Raw genomic sequence first — 15518 nt, 5'->3', positions numbered from 1 at the left:
TAATGTGTTGATGTGATTCAGTGGGCTGGGACCCAGTGTTACTGAAAACAAACACACACACACACACATCCATATTGGTCTTAGAGGGTAAAAATTGATTTCTGAATTAATTTTTTTTCCTCCTCCCCTCTTGCTTTCCACAATATCTGGGGGAGAGAAATAAGGGGAAGGTTGCAAATAGGATATCCAAGTTAGTTTCTGTGATCGTGGCACAGATGGGTGGGTGACTGTACGCTGCTCTGCAGGGCATGAAGGAGGCACTAATGACAAAAGGACCAGGAGTGTTCTGTCTGCTGTGGAGCAGCAGTGGAAGGCCTTGCCAAAAGGGTGGGTGGATCAGGGTGGCTGACCTGGAGAGATACCCTTGCAACAGTTATGTATGTGTCAACAGAAAGAAGACTGGAAGGTTCAGAATAAATTACAACTGAGAGTGAAAGCTGAGGGAAATGTATGACAAATATTTAAATATTACATTATAGTCACTAGACAAACTCTTTTAAGTTGAGCGCATAGGACTGATTTTCTAATGGGATGCTGAAAGATGTGTAGATAAAGAAACAATTAGGGAGGAAATTGGATATCTGGAGATCTGAACCAATCTCTTACTCAAATGCTTTAAAGTCATTCAGGTGTTCACAACTATTTAAATACTTCACTTGTTTTAGGTGTCTCAAAAAAGCAATGAAGCGGCACTGTCATAAAGAGCCCAGCCTCGCTCCAGTTGAAATTTGTCTGCCATAGACAAAACAAATAAACCCCCCAGAAGCCCAACAATGCCATTTCATGTGCAACATTATACCTACTGAATGAGAGGAAATGTAGGCATGCATTAGAGTAAAGTACTCTTAAAAGCTCATTTGGATGGTATGGTTTTTACCTAGAGGGGAAACTACTGTATATGCAAAACTCAGATGAATATTTACAATATCCAGGAATAGGTACTGGGAAGGGGAGGGGAGGTGGGGGGAACATGCTGCAAATGTAATCATCTTCTGAATGGTCCAAAACCAAATTGTTCTCGCCGCTGTTGCTGAGCAACAGTCCCACTGTGGGATTCAGCCTGTGCTAATGTACAGTGGGAGAGCCCAACCTACCCAGAGAGTGAGAGACTGGAGCACCAGGAGAGGCAGCAGAGGGGTCTGGCATGGCTGAGCTCACTTCCCAGCAGCTGTGATCCCCCAAGTACATATTTTCCCCATTCTCTTGGCCTTTTTTTGAGCAATTTGCTCTCATAACAGGCTTTAAATAAATAGGGAAGCAAGACCAGTAGCAGACTGTGGTGGTACTCTGGCTGTTGTTGTAGCAGGCTGATTTGTACCTAGGACATTTTCTGTGAAGTAAAGCATTAGCACTTCTTCTGAGATGTTCAAAGGTGCTGAAACTCTGGGGAAGGAAAGGGAAAAGCAAATAACAAGTCTACCAGAAAATTAATGGGATTTAAAAGCAGTTTCCCCCTGTGACTTCAGTTCTGAAGACCACATGTGCTCTCATTAGGTGGCAACACAGTAAAAATCCACTGTCTAAGGTACAATAATCCACTGTATTTTGAAATTAAAATTCTTGAATACTTAATCATCTGACACAATATGACGTCAATTTTCATTTGCTTCCTTCATACGGTTAGTCTTTAAACAATTTAGGGACAGAGAAAGGAAAAGAAAACCACAAAAAATGCATGTGCAAATAATGTTATAGGATTTTCTGAAGTAAAAGAAAACAAAAGCCAAACCAACCAACGAAAACAAACAAAAAGAGCCAACCCAAAAAGTGATTTGTGATGAGGTGACTTGAGAGAGCTTACTGTACCAAGGTGTACAGGAAAATGGTACATTGGAATAGAGATATTTCAGATGTCCATAGGACACACCCTGTAATATAGTTCTTGGCTGATTTTCTTCTGTTGTTCATAATTCATTGTAAAGATGACAATCCTCTGGGTGGAGGAGTAAATTTGGCCTTGCCCTGGTTTCCATAATCAAAATGTTTTATAACACTTTCTATTTTGCTATTTTTTAAGAAAACCAAATCTTTATTTTTCCAAGTAATTTGCCACCAAAGTAGTATTTGTAGTATGAAACAAACTCTACCTACCTTTCAGTCTGTATCCCTAAAATTATTACTCTAGATGAAGCTCTAATTGAAAATATGGTAATTTAGACTGAGTTATCAATGGACAGATTGATTCTTTACAGAGATAGTCTTATGGGGAAGGAAAGAAGTGAAAGAGTAAAATGAGCAGCTGCAGCTACAAAATGCCTTATTCCATATACATTTACAGTATACCTTCCATATACTACCAGGTAGTACCTGGTAGATGTTCTTAGTGATAAACCAGCACTGTGTTTGAATCCCAGTCCCCAAACTGCAAGGGTTGTTCTGACCATCTGTGTGGACATGTTTAGAAATCATCACAGCTGGATCTCACCTTAATATAGGACCAAACTGAGGGCTAAGTGTAAACAAGTATAACCTTTCAGGTGCTCCAGATCAAGATTTCATCCTTGCTGGGAGGCAGGAAAAAAAAAAATACAAGCCAGAATGTGTAACTCTCTATGGTTCCTTAGTCCAAGAGGAAAACTTCCTTTTAAAAAATTGGAGAATAAAGTTTTCCTGCTTGTTAGAATGGCTGCCAAGCTGCTGATTTTGGGGTAGCAGTTTAATAGAGTTCCTTGCACTCATGACAGCCGAGGTGGGAAATCACAGAAGAGCACAGAGGAAATTCTCACAATATACTTCCCCCCTATTATTTCTCAGCTTATTTTGAAATTAGGAAATCATATGGAAACAGCAGGAAGATTCCTAGCCTTGCACTATTTCCTTCCCCTGTGATCATGAAGTTTTATTGCTGCATGAGCCCTGCTGCCTACTATGTCAGAGGAGCTCAGCAAGAGGTAAGGTTTTTCTAAGAGTGGGTGGTCATGTCCGTGTATTCAGCAGAAGCAATAGGGTTATTCAGCTTGAAAAAAGGCAGCTCGAGATGAAGTGTGGAAGAATAATTTTCAAAGAGAGAATAATGAAAAACTAACAAAAGCACCCAGGGAATTCATTCTTTTTTTTTTTTTTTTCCTTTTTGTAATTGCCACTGAAGAGCCTGGCACTGAAATGACATCATTAATTCAAGGTGTCTCACTCATACACTTGTGGGGAAAATTGTATGAAATGAAAGGAAATTTCCCCAGGACTCAGCCTATTGCATTGTAAAGCTCTTCTGCTGGTGAAAAACAGTTACATACAGAAAGATGACCTGCTTGCAGTTCAGGCAGAAGTACAAATTTTTCAATAATTTGGGATTTAAAATTTCCAGAATTTTACTACTATAGGTGGTGTAGTAGGTGCAGATACTCACAGTCATATCCACTTTTATGAGTGTATTAACATCATTTGTGTCAGAGCTCCTTTTTCATAAGGCATGTACAAATAAGTTTCCTGGAAGAGAATTTTGTCAAGCCCTTAAACTTTGCTTTTAAGCAAATAGTACATAGGAAAAAAAAGTTGACTATTGAATATTAGCAACATACTGTTTGTAAATAATCAGCAAAGGAATATTGGCACATACTGTGCAGTGGGTAATGTTGACCCATAAGAAAAATCTTTCAAGACTTCATATGATTAGAGAATTTTTTTTTTCAGCAAATTAACTAGCTGTTCCAGTCAGTACAGCTAATATTCCCCATTCTTTTCAACAGGTATATCATAGAAAGTCATAATGGCAGAACCCTGTTTTTCCTTCCCTAAAATATTTTATATCCCACAAGTAGTTCAGGTGTACATGCTAAAGCATGCTATAGCACTAGAGAGTGTTAGGATATAATCTCCATTCTGCACCTGCAAGTAACCTCTCTGAAGATCATGAAGAAAGGAGCAACTCCAAATATTATACTATACTTGACCATTTTTTTCCTGAGACTGTTTAACTAAAATTCAACTAGTAAAAAAGAAAACACTCCTATTTTTACATATTTATGTATTGACTTTCTCATAGTCATGGAAAGTTGCTATAAGGAGAGACATACTTTAAAGCAGACAGTTATTATCTAGTCTAACTTCTGATCATTGACATCCTAGGTTCAGAACACTTGAAGAATAGTTAATGAAAAACCAGATCTTCCAATTTCTTCATGGAATTAAGTTAGTGTTGGAAGGACAAATCTGGAAAATACTGGCATGGAAACCTAGCCTTTTTTTTTTTGATGGAGCAGCATTTCTATCACAAAACTTATACTAGCAACTTCATAATTAATTTCTCTCCCTTGAGCATCTGGCTGCTACAAGCCTTTGTTTTAGTTTTGGTCCTCATTTCCTCCCCTCATGCTGGTTTTCAGCCTGCTTTGGAAGATGAGGGGTATTGCAGTTTTCTTGAAAGCAGAAAATATCTGCTCCTCAGATTTGAATTTACAAAGCAAAATGCTCTCCTCTTCAAGGTCTACTCTGTGCTTTGTGTACTTTCATATGGTTAGAACAGGATTAATTTATTTTCTACACTTTCTGTTATCTCTTCTCACTCTGGGGCTGTCACATCTCTTGCTCAGACAGCCATAGAAAGGGAGAACTTATCATTGCATTTAGATGGAATTTGAGGAAATATTTTGTCAAATCAGTTGCTCAGCATCATACTTATCTTCATGATTCATGAGCTTCACATTGCTATTCCTCCATGGCCAGGTAGGAAAGGAACTCAAGAATTGTACCTATGATTTGCCCTGTTACTCAGAAAAATTGGCTGCTAACAGAAGAGCCTAAATTGCTTCCTTTTGTAAGTGAAACATCTCACACACATCTCTGCTCCCCCTCTGAGCCCTCCCAAGCAGGATAGTGTTGTTGTTCACTACCACACTGCAAGTTAGCTTCTCCTTTAAATGATGTTTTAGGTTGAGAATTCCCCTTTTGTGCTTTAAGACACCTTTTCTCCATCTCTGGACACAGGGGATGTCAGATCAGGAAAGCAGAAAGCCAGAGGAGCAGAGGAGCCACTACTCTCAGTGGCTTTTGGATGGTGGAAAATACATGTGTGCTACCCTTTTGGAGGCTGGGCCTGGAGCACAGGGCTCCTTCTGTCCTGGCTTCAGCTTTTCAGGAGTGGCTGCAGGGCACAGCCACAGTTCTGCCTTCCTCTCCTGCAGCAGAGCGTCTTTACCCAGCGGAGCAGTGAGCCCACGTACATGGGATGCATACAAACTGCTTATTGTCTTTCTGTCAGGAGCATCACCAAACAGTCTCACTTTCCCCAAATAAAAGCAGATCTGGATTGCAGAGCTGGCAAGAAAAACAAACAGCAACCCTGTTTTAAGTGAAAACACTGCCAGATGCCATGTGTAACACAGAGAACTAGCGTGAGACAGATATTGGGGAAGAGTAGCTTAATACTTTTAATAGCAATTTTCTTACCTCTGGCTGTTTATGAAAGCAGATAAGCTAAAAAAACTTTTCACCCCCCTTATTTTTTTTGTTCTTGTTGCTGTGTTTGGTTTTTTTTTTTTTTTTTTGCATTTTTATTATGTAGTAATGCATACTCTGTACTGAATACCTTGGTGTAATGCTCCTTTTCCTTCTATCAGCTTGATGTAGAAATCTAAATATCACTGAGCAGGCTGGGGTTTGGGCCAGTTTTAATGAGATAATACCTCCTAAGGAATTGATCCCAGATACATTTAAGGGGCCTCACAGCTACTGCTTTGCAATACATTGCAGATTCTGCAGCCTAGGAAAAGAAACAGAATTTGTGAGATGTATGAAGAAATGCAGAATACACATTTAGTCCCCAAGACATTTCACGCCCTGTGGATTGCAGACTCTTGTACCAGGCTTATGCAGTTGTTTATTTTTTTGTCTGCCCAGCATGGGTGACAAAATTTGACAGGCAGTATGCTTACTTATCTGTTTTTTGTGAAGTATTGCTTTTGCACATTTTTCTTCATTATAAGCTCTGAACAAGTGAGGTGCAACGTTCCACTTAAATAGCTTCTGCATGCAAACAGCATTATCACAAAGCCAGGTTGTAGGAGAAAATACAATAGGAAATAGAATTTTAAAAACAATATGGCAAAAGCAGGGAAAATATATTTCCTTAAGTATTATTTATCCTTTTCTAATAGTTCACTTTGTACCATGACAGGGGTGGAATATATTCCATGGTACAAAATTGTTTCCTGGGAATGAAAAAGTGATTGACACCTAAGTTTGAATTATTGTGAATATGTGGAAAAAATGGGATTTTACACATGGACAAAGCCAATAAGAGGTTTGAAAAGTATGTTTATATTTGGAGAATTTTAGTATAGAACAGTCCAGCTTTTAAAAGAAAAATGGTCTTCATGCAACAGGCTCTAGTTGGGAACAAAGTGCCATTCAACAAGAAGGAACTGCTTTAACAGCTCAGTTATTGATGATGCTGAGTCAGGAGCCTGTGGATATAAAGTCTGCATTTGCTTTGTCACTGGAAGTAGGGAATCAGCCATAATAGACAACCCAAGGATTTCTGATATGCCTGCACTGGAAATGATGCATTTCTGATTCTGATGACATTTCTGTTAGACAGGTGATGGGCCAAGTACTGAAACCTTTCCTCACCTATGATTCCTTTCCTAGCCAGGCCAGTACTGCTTCAATCCAGCCGAGCTTTTACTGACAAAAGAAAGACTGTTTTCTGCCTGACTCCCCCTAGTCCTGGCACCTCTGGGAGATCTGTGTGCATTCCTGCCACGGCTGGGCACTCCAGAGCTGTTCACACACCCACGTATTTGATCAACACCTCTGCAGTGGAAGCAGTGTGTGGGTAAGCGAATAGCAGAGAGTGTTGCCTCTAGTTTTCTGAAATACAAATTAAAACTACTTTGTATAAAGGATGAAAGAAACTCTGTTCTCCATGAGAAACATCTGAAGAAAAATCATGTCATATTGGCAGAGCATTGTTTGGCCAGAATGGCCTTTCACATTCATAGCACTTGGGCTGGATTACCATTATGTGTTCCCATTGCCTACCTCTATTTTCTGCACACTATGACACAAGTTATTCCATTCTACCTCTCTGCAGAAAAAGATAGGCATAGGCCTTTGTAGCCTGAAAGAAAATATTTTTATTGGGCCATTCCTGATAAACATTTTTACACAATTACCTTCCAGCTGTCAAAGTACTGTAAAATTTTCAAGAATAAAGTGACCATTAGCAGGCATTAGCCAAGAAGTGAGAACCCTAATTACTTCTTCAAGTAAGTAATAAATGAAAGCAGCTGAGTTTCTGAAGGCTTGTCACCTTTGCAGGCGACCTTTGAAGGTCTATTTCAATAGACCTTTTCTATCCTTACCTATACCAGATGAAGTGGAACAGTAAATGTAATGCACTTAGTCGCATTAGTCCTATTGTGTTTTCTTTAAAGAAAAACTTACTTGATCTCCCAGCAGCCTCGCCCAGTGAAGAAGCACTGAGAGTGTAACTTGTTACTGTAAAATATCCTTTGCATGTGCAATAAAAACCTGGATGTCCATATGGCCTCCAAATGGTCTATGCCCAAGCAAGAAACAATTGGGTTCTGTTGCTCCTTAGATAAAAGAGCATCAAAACCAGTCTGACTTGAAGAGATAGGTCTGGTTTCTTTTACACTTAAGTGTATGCAGTTTTATGACTCAGTAGGAGAATAGCTAGATGCTTTTTATGAGAGGGTGAATAATGTCCCTCCCTACTTTGGTATGACTTGATTTGTTGTATCCCTGTCTGTTATGTGTCAGTTCTGGAGAGGAAGACAAAATCCCCCCAGGCAGAGGCACTGCTTTCTTCCCAACAGACCTGCCACAACCAGAGGGGCATTCAGAGCACGAGGTGCTGCAAACCAGGCAGCACCTCTCACACACAGCACACACTGCATCCTGGCTACTTCACTGGCAATAGATAAAGTTTTTTTCTATGAACTGCTTCATCTGTTAGCTATCAATTGCTTGCCTTGGTAAATCAGTTTTTAAAAATCATCTATATTCATGCACAATGTGTGGGTGATGTTTTTGCCTTCTTCTTTGTGTAAGTGTGGTCTATCCCCATTACAGTGAGTCTTTGGGGAATATTATAGTATTAGACTCTCCTGAAAACTGATAGTTAAGTACTTATCATCAGGAATAAGTGAATCAAACCAATTTTCTTTCCTTTTTACTTTCAGAAAGATGATTTTGTAGGACAAGGTTCTTTAATTGGATGTCTCAGCCCTGTGAGATAAACACAGATTTTCTTTCTCTGCATAAAGAGACTATATCACAGAAAAGATGAGAGTACGGTAATACTGTCCATTATATAGATATATCTTTCTAGCTCACACAGATTCTCTGCATCAGTCATGGTTTTTAACACAAATGAAAGCATATTAGCCTCAGAGGGTACCAGTTAGAAGTACATGTTCCCTAATTAGCACTTTGATGTAGCTATGTCCAGGTAACATACATAGCTTTAATCATAGCAAGCATTGCCTGTGATGGTCAGCAAATCCCTAGGACATCTTTTCATCTTACAGTCTGATATCTCACAGATAAATGCCTAGAAAGACTTCCTTTCAATACCTGCTTACTGGCAGGTGCATTATGAGAGGCTCACCTTGATCCCTAAGATGCAGAAATTGCTTGGAACAAAGACCCAATAATAATGTAAAATCTTCTCCCAAATGCGTCTATTTCTCTGATCTTTTCTGGCTTATCAGCAAGTTTTCTGACAGAAAAAGTAAAAGTGCAATTTTATTTAGAAAGTGTGATAGCAGAACAGGTCTCAATTTCTTCTGAATGTCTGTCCAAAGCAAAAATACTATAAATTCATCATACATTAATCATACATACCCACTAGGGAATTTGATGCTTCTGGCTTTATCTGTCATAGGGAAAGTCACACAACCCAAATGATTCCATTAATTTTAGTATTGAAACTAATCAAATACAGTTTGTGACTCCATGGATTGTGATACATTCAGACTGAGTCAGAAGATGCTGGAAGGGAGCAAGCTGGGTCTGTACCTGAGCTGGGCAGAGGACCAGGACTCCCCATCTGTTTCCTTTTGCATTGCATAGGACTTTGTAGGGTTTCTGAGTCCTTTCTGCAAGCTGTGTGAAGGCTTGATTTCATTGGGCTGGTCATGGCGAGGGCTGTGGATGGGCATTTGTACAGATCTGCAGGTCCCAGATCTACAGATTGTTCCAGATCTGCAGGACAGATCTGGAATTATTAGCTCAGAATTATTATCAAGTCTTGTGAAAGCAACTTTGATATTGGAATATCAGCTAAAGGATTTGAATCCAAAGCGTTTTGAAGCAAAGAAGAAACACAGGGGATAGTGCAAGGCTGAATATTGTTAGCACAAATATGTTCTGACAAACAGGGTCAATAGTTTGTTTTTCACAATTCACTTAACATTTATTTCAAGGCTGAGAGGAAAACACTACTGAAATTTCTAGCCCACTCAGACACTTGGCTCAGGAAATTCTTCTAGGACAAAAAAGTAATGAAATCTGTGTAGTGGGGTCTTTTTCTTTAGCAGCAGCAGGCGAGGCAGTGGGCACGCTCTGACCCTCCTTGCCTGCCTTGCCCTGGGCCAGTGGCGGAGCGCCGAGGGAGCCGCAGCTCTGCACGCAGCTGGCAACAGATGCCAAGAGTCGCCAAAGTGTGATGTGTGTCAGAGGGGCCCAGAAGGTCCCGTTCAGCGACAGCAGTTACCCAGTGAGACCGGAGAGATGCCAGCGGGCAGTGCAGCAATGCGGGGTCGGGGCTGCGCTCGGGCACCGGCGGAGGAGGCGAGGCGGGGACGGGGGGACCCGGGAGGGCAGCAACGCCGGCAGCAGGGGGAGGAAGGAGCGACGCGACTTAATGGCTGTGACAAATGAGCAGCAAGCGCACATCACACAGAGAGGAAAGGAAAAAGGCAGGGCCGGGGGCGGCCGGGGCAGTGTGCGCCTCCGACAGAGCCGCGGGCAGCCGCCCCAGCGCCGGCACCGCGCCCCAGCGGCGCAGGGGCACAGCCGAGCTCATTAGTGGCTGCTGGAAGGAACATCACAGCGACAGGAGGGCCGCTCTCCACGTGGGATCCCATCCAGCCCTCGCTGCGGCCAGCACAGAGATCCCTGTCCATCCCTGTGGGCTTCCGATGGGGCGCGGACACCCGTGCGGAAGAGCAGCCGCGCCCGGCTGAGACGATCCCTGCGGGCTGGACCGCACACGCCGAACCACTTTTAAATCGTCTGTGCTGCTGGTGCCCGTGCTGCCCTTGCTCCGGCAGGTGAATCCCTTCCCTGAGCGGACAAGTCCTGCCTGGCGCCCACTCTCCACTGATGTCCATGCCTCCCTGCCCTTGGCAGTGTCACAGCTCTCAGAGGCTCCTGTCCTTTCTCCTGTCTTTTCCTTTTAGGATTGTGGGTATTGCACCAGGGACTCCTTTAATTTATCCTCAGCCATACAAACCTGGATTTCCTCTCCAGTCCCTGGATAATCAAGATATTTCAACAGCTGTCAGTTTCTGGCAGGGGCCTGTTCTACCATTTTTTTTCCCACAACATATTTTTCATAGCTAGTCAGAAATATGCAATATTTTGTCATAAAACTAGTCTCATTTACAGCATTTGAATATTTTTTCCTGCTTTACAGTTACCTTTCTCTATCTTGCAGTTTTGAGATTTTTTTCCAGTTTCTCCTGTTCAGCACTTTTGCTTCTGCTGTTAGAGCTTTCTGTGCCACTAACCCCATACCCTGCACTTCTGTAATGTTTTGTAATGTGTGGCTGTTGAGCGGATATTCTCTCCTTCTGTTTCTTTATTACCAGACTCATTATCTTACATACTTCGAAACTTAGAAGATACATAGCTGTCTCCAAATCCTAAACTATACATTCTGAATTTTGTTGCCCCTCCTTCTTTGTTTTGTCTGCCCCTTCACTTTATATCATCAGCAAGTGTAATCCACTTACTGCATCTTCTTTCTTCCAGGTCATTGATATATAAAGTGAAGAGAATTGATCCTCACACTAATCCTTGTGACTCTCTTTTACTCACATCCTTACATGTTAAACAGTTAGCATACATGGTACCTCTTGAAAAAATATTTGAGCTATTTCATGGCTTATTGAAATTAGAAATCCCAAGAAGGCTGACATTGCAAATTCAGAGAACCAGAATAGTAAAAAAGGGGGTGTATCTGAAAGCCATTGGTCTTCCCAATGGGGCAGGAGTTGGCCAGGGATCTCCAGACCTCCTGTGGCTGCAAGCACCTCGTCAGCAAACTCTCTGTGAGGGGGAGGGGCTGATGAAGGATATCTTCTGGGGCTGCCAGCAGCCACTGACAGACTTGCATCAGCTTGGTGAGTCCCAATGTGAGTGGCCCCATGAGCAATTTCCTCTTTAGAATGTTCTTGATCTTGTTTCGAAGCTCCCAGAGGTTTAAAGCTGTCTCCTCATCCCTGTCTCTGTGATGTGAGAGAGGTCTTTGTAGTTTCTAATGGAAAGCTGTCATAGGCAGAAGTTAAAAGGGGATTTCTTTTGCATCCTTTTTCTTCCCAAAGTCAGACATTTAACACAAAGAACCTGACTTTTCTACAAAAAAATCTAGTTAAACAGAATGTATGGATTCCTGTTATCTGATATTTTTATTATCCACCCAGAAAAAATCCCATCAGCAGGGTCATAAGCACAGGCTTGCTTTTGTGAATTCATGCTGACTTTTCATAATTAAATCAGAATTTCCCCAAGCCTGACTCTGAGTAGTATTTAAATTTTTTTCCTACTGTTGCAGTTAGACAAGCACTGTATATTTCTTGTTTCAGAGCCTTTCCAGTCACCTTTCCAGAGGGGGAAGATAGCCTATCCAGGGTACTGGGCTGGGACTCAGGAGACCTGGATTTAAACCAAGCTAAGATGCAGGTTGCCTGTGTGAATTTAGGCAACAGACCTAACCTCCAACATGAATTAATACCATGTTTCTGAGCAGAGACAATCATTTCCTATCATTCAGGAGGCCTGCACAGATAAATGTGAGGTGCTGAAATGCATGAAAAAAAAAAAAAAACCATTACATTATTTTCACGACAATATAGCATTTCTTTATTGAATGACCTTGGTTGAAGATGTAGTTCCTCAGAGGTGGTGGATGTCTAACTGCAACGGGAATAAGACACCTAAGCAAATACTTTTGGGGCACCAGGCCCAAGTTTACATCACCAGACTGGCTGTAGCAGTGAGTCCAGCCTTTTTAAGCAGAGCTGGCTGAGGAAGAGGCACTGCTGTGGCTCCATTGTAACTGAAGATATCTTTGCAGAGATGTGCCTGTGCCCGCAGCATCTGAGGCGAGCAGGGGGCTGCTGGTGGCCACCACACTGTTGGGGTACGTTTCTACAGCCCTTGGAGTTGGCTCCTGCTCCCTGCCCACCAGCCTTTGGAGGAAGATGAAGCAAATGCCTTTTCCTTTCAAGCTGGAGATCCTCACTACCTTCCTGGCTGGTTTTCAGAAAGCTGCACAATAATGTGGTAACAAAAGGACTCTGGCTGCAGAAGAAGAAAAGAAAAAACAACAAAAAACCTTGTGCCTGCTGTTGTATCACATTCACTCATGCACTCACTCCACAGCTAGCATTCCTCTGGCAGGACATCCTGTCTCCAGTTTCTTACTACAAAAAAAACCACACACCAAAAAACCCTAGGAAAAAACTTAGATTCCTTCACTAGCAATGCATAACATTATTATGCTATTTTGCAGATGGGCTGGTTGAATTGAGGTAAAATTTTGACTTTTTCAGATAACACCTGAAAGTGCTCTATTCTTGGAATCATGGATTCTGTCTTGATTCTCAAGCTCAAAATTTCAACATGTACAACCAGGAGAGAATTTGCCAGACATGGGCAAAGGATTAGCATTGCTAGCACAGTGTGTAATTCTGATCCTATAATGGGGAAGCAGCTGCAAGCTCTGCATCCTCATCTCATATCTCAGATGCATTCAACCCTGCATACATTGTACAGTACACAAGAAGTGTCTTTTGTTTTATTCCATTTTGATTTTAATGACACAATTTTAAACCTGCTACAGAAAACCCAATTTTTTTACTGAAACACATGAAGGTGTTCATGAAACAAATGGGTTGAGGAATTGTTTGGGTGCTTCAGAACAAAGAATTACTCTGGCTATCATCACAGACATTCTGAATGGGAACAATTTACCATGGAGGGCTGTGGCTTCAGGAGGAAGATAATGGTAAGTGTTAGTTTTGTTCACTTTCTGTACCAATGTAAAAATAAAGAGGCTGTAAGTGGATTCATTTGCTGTTCAATTGTGAAGTGGCAGTCAGAACAAAAGACAAGGGCAACATAGTTCAGACTGAAATGATGAAGAGCCAGAGAAAGAAAGGCAACTTTAAAAGAATCCAAACTATATAATTTTTTTGTCCAGAATTAAAAGTAAAAGAAAAGTAAATTTGCTATGCACTCAGAAGTCATAAATGATGAAATTAATTTGTACAGTGCACTTGCATACACAGGTGTTGCTGTTATGGATATACATTATAAATCTGCAGGGCACTAAAGTGATTACTCTTTCCCCCATGTCTCTGAATGCCATATTTTTCCAGCATGCTGGATCCCATCTGGTCTCAAAGTTTTGTCATTCTTCAGACATTTCAATTTCTTGATTACCTGTCAGGTTATGACCCTCAATTGTTTTTCTTTTTTAATATCTCTTGCTGCTCACTTGGGAGATGTCCATGTGTTTCTGACATCTGCCACCCAACCCCCTCCATGAGCCCCATGATAAAGCACTAATTATTGTGTTTATTTCAACAGTATCCTCATCTCCTTTAAAGAAAAGACCCAGGCTTTCTCCCACAGCACCCATACTGATCATAGTTCTTATATTTGTGCTCTTCCATAGTTAAACATAACTGTCTCCAGGTTTTTCATTGTGAAAGAATGTCCCTTGAATCCAGGATTGCTCTTCAAGGTCACAGCTGAAGGTGTTATGTAGCAACTATTTCCATTGTACTCCTTAAATGGATAAACTTATTTTCAGTTCCACTGCCAACCAGGACTACATCCTGTCCCTTGATCTTCCTATAAGGAGGAATTATTCGATTTACATTCATTCTAAAACCAAAAATATTATTGATTGTTTTAAAAAATAAATGCTTTTGTTACTAGAATAATCAAATTTTAAATCTGGATCCTCATTTCCACCTTTCTTCCAATATTCTTCTCATTTTAATGGCTTAATAACATGAGAAACATATGAGGAAATTCTTGCCCTAAGTAAATATGCAGCAGGTGTGAACTTTTGATCTGGACTTGTAAGGTAGTCTTTGGTCCCTTGTGATGACAAAGCATCATTCAGAATCCAGGGTTTAACCAGTTTTGTGTTGTTTTCTGTGACCACAACCATCATAAGTACTTGGTCATTTGTGTGGAGCAAAAGATCAAGTTGAACTTCTGTTGCTGCTGGAGCAAGGGTGGGAACCCTTCAGGGGAATTCAAACCAGGCAGAGAAAATGGAAAGGGCAAAGGAAAGACTGTAGGGCTCTCTTGTGTGACAGCCAAGTCCCTAGTTTCTCAACTAAATGAACCTTCCTCTCACCAAAGGAAGGATTCTTTTCCCCTGCTCTGGCCTAGCTGGGTCTTAAATTCATCCTATCTTAATCTTAACAGATGGCATCAACAGCCAGCGCCTGTATATTATGTGGAGAACATGGTTCTTCCAGTCCATGATCAGTACATGGTGATGGGATCTCTCCCTTTTAGAATCTTGGTGGGGAATGCTTTGAATACGTTCAAGCGGGGCCTAAGGGACAGACTGCTTATGGTAGCCAAGGTGGAAGGGACTGTGAACACCTGCAAAACCTTTGTCTCTTAGGGAACTTTATTGGCACCAATTCAAATAAACATAACCATAATCACTTTTTTGTACTTAGATGCCCAAGTTCAAGTGAAATCACCTTTTAGATATTTAAGTAATCTGGCAAGATTCGGGATGAATAGTTGTTTTATTTGTACAGCTGAAGAGTAATGTTGCCTAACACTATGAAAATTATAATGTAAAAATATGTGAGCCATAAAGCTCACTTTCACTGTGCTTGTTTCTACTTCTTTCACTGCAGTGATATTTCTCTTCTTATCCTTCACTTATGCCATTAATACATAAAATTTTATTTTCTACTAAAATAATTTTAATCTATTCATAATCAAGGGCTTTAAAGCAGCAGATGAAAGTGAGAGATAGCAGTCAGCTTTTTAGGAAATTAAAGAATTTACTTCATTTGCAAATGACCATGGTGCTTATAGAAGTAACCCTTGCATTAAAGGATTAGCATTACAAGCATGAGCAGGCCACAGTGCCCTGGAAGTGAACTTGGATTGTAGTAGGGTCATGTCTGAATGAGAATTAGTTTTTGCCAAAATTGTGCCCTCAGAGGATTACATGTTACTCTCAAGAGGCCAAGCCAGACAAAGATTAAATCCACACATTGGAAAAATGGTGCAGTTTGTATTGTTCAGGACATTGTGGGTTCTGGAAAAGATACAACCATTTA

General features: G+C 41.0%; 2 long non-coding RNA genes across 3 annotated transcripts; both read right to left on the bottom strand.

The window, feature by feature from the left end:
• Positions 1 to 303: 303 nt before the first annotated feature.
• On the bottom strand, positions 304 to 5446 carry LOC137462733 (uncharacterized). The gene is made up of 3 exons (XR_010993764.1): positions 5386 to 5446; positions 3347 to 3426; positions 304 to 1383 (listed from the first exon to the last, which is right to left on the bottom strand). It is a non-coding gene; the product is annotated as an uncharacterized lncRNA (long non-coding RNA).
• A 71-nt stretch (positions 5447 to 5517) lies between these two features.
• LOC137462725 (uncharacterized) lies at positions 5518 to 9124 on the bottom strand. Of its 2 annotated transcripts, XR_010993761.1 has the most exons (4): positions 8983 to 9094; positions 8573 to 8683; positions 5871 to 5961; positions 5518 to 5698 (listed from the first exon to the last, which is right to left on the bottom strand). It is a non-coding gene; the product is annotated as an uncharacterized lncRNA (long non-coding RNA). The 2 variants fall into 2 exon arrangements; XR_010993762.1 differs by lacking the exon at positions 8573 to 8683 and having other exon boundaries at positions 8983 to 9124.
• Positions 9125 to 15518: the final 6394 nt, after the last annotated feature.

This window comes from Anomalospiza imberbis, chromosome 1, assembly GCF_031753505.1.
Source record: "Anomalospiza imberbis isolate Cuckoo-Finch-1a 21T00152 chromosome 1, ASM3175350v1, whole genome shotgun sequence".
NCBI classification, from domain to species: domain Eukaryota; kingdom Metazoa; phylum Chordata; class Aves; order Passeriformes; family Viduidae; genus Anomalospiza; species Anomalospiza imberbis.
The sequence above is the reverse complement of the archived record's forward strand: the minus strand, read 5'-3'. Positions and strand labels throughout refer to the sequence as shown.